Source organism: Rhipicephalus microplus, chromosome 5 (genome assembly GCF_043290135.1).
Source record: "Rhipicephalus microplus isolate Deutch F79 chromosome 5, USDA_Rmic, whole genome shotgun sequence".
Classification (NCBI taxonomy): Eukaryota; Metazoa; Arthropoda; class Arachnida; order Ixodida; family Ixodidae; genus Rhipicephalus; species Rhipicephalus microplus.
The window spans coordinates 162187218-162193850 of NC_134704.1; the positions used below are offsets into that span (position 1 = coordinate 162187218).

The 6633-nt window shown below is 46.2% G+C and overlaps 2 non-coding genes across 2 annotated transcripts; both read right to left on the minus strand.

The window, feature by feature from the left end:
• Positions 1-2493: 2493 nt before the first annotated feature.
• TRNAW-CCA (transfer RNA tryptophan (anticodon CCA)) lies at positions 2494-2565 on the minus strand. The gene has a single exon. It is a non-coding gene; the product is annotated as a tRNA-Trp (tRNA).
• A 3107-nt stretch (positions 2566-5672) lies between these two features.
• On the minus strand, positions 5673-5744 carry TRNAW-CCA (transfer RNA tryptophan (anticodon CCA)). The gene has a single exon. It is a non-coding gene; the product is annotated as a tRNA-Trp (tRNA).
• Between the last annotated feature and the right edge of the window lie 889 nt (positions 5745-6633).

The following is a 6633-nucleotide window of genomic DNA, read 5'->3' on the forward strand; positions in this document are numbered from 1 at the left end:
GGACGTGCTACCGTGTCGCCACCGAGTCCACTTTGTGTAGCCGGTCGCACAAACGCGGTAGCATGTTTTGCTCGGCCTTCTGTCGATGCAGCACAGGTAAAGAGACAAGTCATTGTAGACAGACAAATAAGTAGATAGACAGATGAAAATATTAGGAAAGAGAATTTGACCCGGACGTGATTCGAACACGCAACCTTCTGATCTGGAGTCAGACGTGCTACCGTATCGCCACCGAGTACACTTAGTGTAGCCGTTCGCACACACGCGGTAGCATGTTTTGCTCGGCCTTCTGTCGATGAAGCACAGGTAAAGAGACAAGTCATTGTAGACAGACAAATAAGTGGATAGATAGATGAAAATAATAAAAAAAAGAATTTGACCCGGACTTGATTCGAACACGCAAACTTCTGATCTTGAGTCAGACGTGCTACCGTATCGCCACCGAGTACACTTAGTGTAGCCGTTCGCACACACGTGGTAGCATGTTTTGCTCGGCCTTCTGTCGATGAAGCACAGGTAAAGAGACAAGTCATTGTAGACAGACAAATAAGTGGATAGATAGATGAAAATAATAAAAAAAAGAATTTGACCCGGACTTGATTCGAACACGCAACCTTCTGATCTGGAGTCAGACGTGCTAAAGTTGCGCCACTGAGTCCGCTTAGGGTAGCCGTTCGCACACACGTGGTAGCATGTTTTTTCGGCCTTCTGTCGATGAAGCACAGGTAAAGAGACAAGTCATTGTAGACAGACAAATAAGTAGATAGACAGATTGATGAAAATAAGAAAAAAAGAAATTTGATCCAGACGTGATTCAAACTCGCAACCTTCTGATCTGTAGTCAGACATGCTAACATGTCGCCATCGAATCCGCTTAGGGTAGCCGTTCGCGCACACGCGGTAGCATGATTTGCTTGGCCTTCTGTCGATGAAGCACACGTAAAGAGACAAGTCTTTGTAGACAGACAAATAGTTAGATACACAGATAGATGAAAATAATAAATAAGCGAATTTGACCCGGACGTGATTCAAACTCGCAACCTTCTGATCTGGAGTCAGACGGTATACCGTGTCGCCACCGCGTCCGTTTAGGGTAGCCGTACGCACACACGCGGTAGCATGTTTTGCTCGGCCTTCTGTCGATGCAGCACTGGTAAAGAGACAAGTCATTGTAGACAGACAAAAGGGTAGATAGACAGATGAAAATAATAAGAAAGAGATTTTGACCCGGACGCGATTCGAACACGCAACCTTCTGATCTGGAGTCGGACGCGCTAACAGTTCGCCACCGAGTCCATTTAGGGTAGCCGTTCGCACACACGTGGTAGCATGTTTTGCTTGGCCTTCTATCGATGAAGCACAGGTAAAGAGACAAGTCGTTGTAGACAGACAAATAAGTAGATAGACAGATAGATGAAAATAATAAAAAAGAGAACCTAACACGGACGTGATTCGAACACGCAACCCTCTGATCTGGAGTCAGACGCGCTACCGTTGCACCTCCGAGTCCGCTCAGGGCAGCCGTTCGCACACACGTGGTAGCATGTTTTGCTCGGCCTTCTGTCGATGAAGCACAGGTAAAGAGACAAGTCATTGTAGAAAGACAAATAAGTAGATAGACAGATGAAAATAATAGAAAGAGATTTTGACCCGGACGCGATTCGAACACGCAACCTTCTGATCTGGAGTCGGACGCGCTAACAGTTCGCCACCGAGTCCATTTAGGGTAGCCGTTCGCACACACGTGGTAGCATGTTTTGCTTGGCCTTCTATCGATGAAGCACAGGTAAAGAGACAAGTCATTGTAGACAGACAAATAAGTGGATAGATAGATGTAAATAATAAAAAAAAGAATTTGACCCGGACTTGATACGAACACGCAACCTTCTGATCTGGAGTCAGACGTGCTAAAGTTGCGCCACTGAGTCCGCTTAGAGTAATTGTTCGCACACACGCTGTAGCATGTTTTGCTCGGCCTTCTGTCGCTCAAGCACAGGTAAAGGGACAAGTCATTTTAGACAGACAAATAAGCAGATAGACAGATAGATGAAAATAATAAAAAGAGAATTTGACCCGGACGTGATTCGAACATTTACCATACTGATCTGGAGTCAGACGCGCTACCGTTGCACCGCCGAGTCCGCTCAGGGCAGCTGTTCGCACACACGTGGTAGCATGTTTTGCTCGGTCTTCTGTCGATGAAGCACAGGTAAAGAGACAAGTCATTGTAGACAGACAAATAAGTAGATAGACAGATAGATGAAAATAACAAAAGAAACAACTTGACATCGACGTGATTCGAACACGCAAACTTCTGATCTGGAGTCAGACGTCCTACCGGGTCGCCACCGAGTTGCCTTAGTGTAGCCGTTCGCACACACGCAGTAGCATGTATTGCTCGGCCTTCTGTCGATGAAGCATAGGTAAAGAGAGAAGTCATTGTAGACAGACAAATAAGTAGACAGATAGTTGAAAACAATAAAAAAGAGAACTTGACCCCGACGTGATTCGAACACGCAACCTTCTGATCTGGAGTTAGACGCGCTACCGTTGCGCCACCGAGTCCGCTTAGGGTAGCCGTTCGCACACACGTGGTAGCATGTTTTTTCGGCCTTCTGTCGATGAAGCACAGGTAAAGAGACAAGTCATTGTACACAGACAAATAAGTAGTTAGACAGATAATAAATTATAAATAAGCGAATTTGACCCGGACGTGATTCAAACTCGCAACCTTCTGATCTTGAGTCAGACGTGCTACCGCGTCGCCACCGCGTCCGTTTAGGGTAGCCGTACGCACACACGCGGTAGCATGTTTTGCTCGGCCTTCTGTCGATGCAGCACTGGTAAAGAGACAAGTCATTGTAGGCAGACAAATAGGTAGATAGACAGATGAAAATAATAAGAAAGAGAATTTGACGCGGACGCGATTCGTACACGCAACCTTTTGATCTGGAGTCGGACGCGCTAACAGTTCGCCACCGAGTCCATTTAGGGTAGCCGTTCGCACACACGTGGTAGCATGTTTTGCTTGGCCTTCTATCGATGAAGCACAGGTAAAGAGACAAGTCGTTGTAGACAGACAAATAAGTAGATAGATAGATAGATGAAAATAATAAAAAAGAGAATCTAACACGGACGTGATTCGAAAACGCAACCCTCTGATCTGCAGTCGGACGTGCTACCGTGTCGCCACCGAGTCCACTTGGTGTAGCCGTTCGCACACACGCGGTAGCATGTTTTGCTCGGCCTTCTGTCGATGCAGCACAGGTAAAGAGACAAGTCATTGTAGACAGACAAATAAGTAGATAGACAGATGAAAATAATAAGAAAGAGAATTTGACCCGGACGCGATACGAACACGACACCTTCTGATCTGGAGTTGGACGCGCTAACAGTTCGCCACCGAGTCCACTTAGGGTAGCCGTTCGCACACACGTGGTAGCATGTTTTGCTCGGCCTTCTATCGATGAAGCACAGGTAAAGGAACAAGTCGTTGTAGACAGACAAAGAGGTAGATAGTCAGATGAAAATAACAAAAACGAGAACTTAACACGGACGTGATTCGAACACGCAACCCTCTGATCAGTAGTAAGACGCGCTACCGTGTCGCCACCGAATCCACTTAGCGTAGCCGTTCGCACACACGCGGTAGCTTGTTTTGCTCGGCCTTCTGTCGATGAAGCACAGGTAACGAGACAAGTCATTGTACACAGACAAATAAGTAGATAGACAAATATATGAAAATAAGAAAAAAGAGAATTCGACCCGGACGTGATTCGAACACTCAACCTTCTGATATGGAGACAGACGTGCTACCGTGTCGCCACCGACTCCACTTAGTGAAGCCGTTCGTACACACGCGGTAGCATGTTTCGCTCGGCCTTCTGTCGATGAAGCACAGGTAAAGAGACAAGTCATCGTAGACAGACAAAGAGGTAGATAGACATATAGATGAAATTAATAAAAAAGAGGATTTGACCCGGACATGGTTCGAACACGCAACCTTGTGATCTGGAGTCAGACGTGCTACCGTATCGCCACCGAGTACACTTAGTGTAGCCGTTCGCACACACGCGGTAGCATGTTTTGCTCGGCCTTCTGTCGATGAAGCACAGGTAAAGGGACAAGTCAATGCAGATACACAAATAAGTAGATAGACAGATAGATGAAAATACTAAAAAGAGAATTTGACGCGGACGTGATTAGAACACGCAACCTTCTGATCTGGAGTCAGACGTGCTAAAGTTGCTTGCGCCACCGAGTCCGCTTAGGGTAGCCGTTCGCCCACACGTGGTAGCATGTTTTGCTCGGCCTTCTGTCGATGAAGCACAGGTAAAGGGACAAGTCATTGTAGACAGACAAAGAGGTAGATAGACAGATAGATGAAAATAATAAAAAAGAGAACCTAACACGGACGTGATTCGAACACGCAACCCTCTGATCTGGAGTCGGACGTGCTACCGGGTCGCCACCGAGTCCACTTTGTGTAGCTGTTCGCACACACGCGGTAGCATGTTTTGCTCGGCCTTCTGTCGATGCAGCACAGGTAAAGAGACAAGTCATTGTAGACAGACAAATAAGTAGATAGACAGATGAAAATAATAAGAAAGAGAATTTGACCCGGACGCGATACGAACACGCAACCTTCTGATCTGGAGTCGGACGCACTAACAGTTCGCCACCTAGTCCACTTAGGGTAGCCGTTCGCACACACGTGGTAGCATGTTTTGCTCGGTCTTCTATCGATGAAGCACAGGTAAAGAAACAAGTCGTTGTAGACAGACAAAGAGGTAGATAGACAGATAAAAATAACAAAAACGAGAACTTAACACGGACGTGATTCGAACACGCAACCCTCTGATCTGGAGTCGGACGTGCTACCGTGTCGCTACCGAGTCCACTTTGTGTAGCCGTTCGCACACACGCGGTAGCATGTTTTGCTCGGCCTTTTGTCGATGCAGCAGAGGTAAAGAGACAAGTCATTGTAGACAGACAAATAAGTAGATAGCCAGATGAAAATAATAAGAAAGAGAATTTGACCCGGACGTGATTCGAACACGCAACCTTCTGATCATGAGTCAGACGTGCTACCGTGTCGCCACCGAGTCCGTTAGGTAACCATTCGCACACACGTAGTAGCATGTTTTGCTCGGCCTTCTGTCGATGAAGCACAGGTAAAAAGACAAGTCATTGGAGACATACAGATAAGTAGATAGACAGATAGATGAAAATAATAAAAAAAAGAATTTGACCCGGACTTGATACCAACACGCAACCTTCTGATCTGGAGTCAGACGTGCGGAAGTTGCGCCACTGAGTCCGCTTAGAGTAATTGTTCGCACACACGCTGTAGCATGTTTTGCTCGGCCTTCTGTCGAGGAAGCACAGGTAAAGGGAGAAGTCATTTTAGACAGACAAATAAGTAGATAGACAGATAGAAGAAAATAACAAAAGAGAGAACCTGACATCGACGTGATTCGAACACGCAACCTTCTGATCTGGAGTCAGACGTCGTACCGGGTCGCCACCGAGTTGACTTTGTGTAGCCGTTCGCACACACGCAGTAGCATGTATTGCTCGGCCTTCTGTCGATGAAGCATAGGTAAAGAGAGAAGTCATTGTTGACAGACAAATAAGTAGAAAGATAGTTGAAAACAACAAAAAAGAGAAATTGACCCCGACGTGATTCGAACACGCAACCTTCTGATCTGGAGTCAGACGCGCTACCGTTGCGTCACCGAGTCCGCTTAGGGTAGCCGTTCGCACACACGTGGTAGCATGTTTTTTCGGCCTTCTGTCGATGAAGCACAGGTAAAGAGACAAGTCATTGTAGACAGACAAATAAGTAGATAGACAGATTGATGAAAATAAGAAAAAAGGAAATTTGATCCAGACGTGATTGAAACTCGCAACCTTCTGATCTGTAGTCAGACATGCTAACATGTCGCCACCGAGTCCGTTTAGTGTGGCCATTCGCACACACGTGGTAGCATGTTTTGCTCGGCCTTCTGTTGATGCATCACAGGTAAAGAGACAAGTCATTGTAGACAGACAAATAAGTAGATAGACAGATGAAAATAATAAGAAAGAGAATTTGACCCGGACGCGATTCGAACACGCAACCTTCTGATCTCGAGTCGGACGTGCTAACAGTTTGGCACCAAGTCCACTTAGGGTAGTTGTTCGCACACACGTGTAGCATGTTTTGCTCGGCCTTCTATCGATGAAGCACAGGTAAAGAAACAAGTCGTTGTAGACAGACAAAGAGGTAGATAGACTGATGAAAATAACAAAAACGAGAACTTAACATGGACGTGATTCGAACACACAACCCTCTGATCTGGGTGAGACGCGCTACCGTTGCGCCACCGAGTCCGCTTAGGGTAGCCGTTCACACACACGTGGTAGCATGTTTTTTGGGCCTGTTGTCGATGAAGCACCGGTAAAGAGACAAGTCATTGTAGACAGACAAATAAGTAGACAGACAGAATGATGAAAATAAGAAAAAACGAAATTTGATCCAGACGTGATTCAAGCTCGCAACCTTCTGATCTGTAGTCAGACATGCTAACATGTCGCTATTGAGTCCGTTTAGGGTGGCCGTTAGCACACACGTGGTAGCATGTTTTGCTC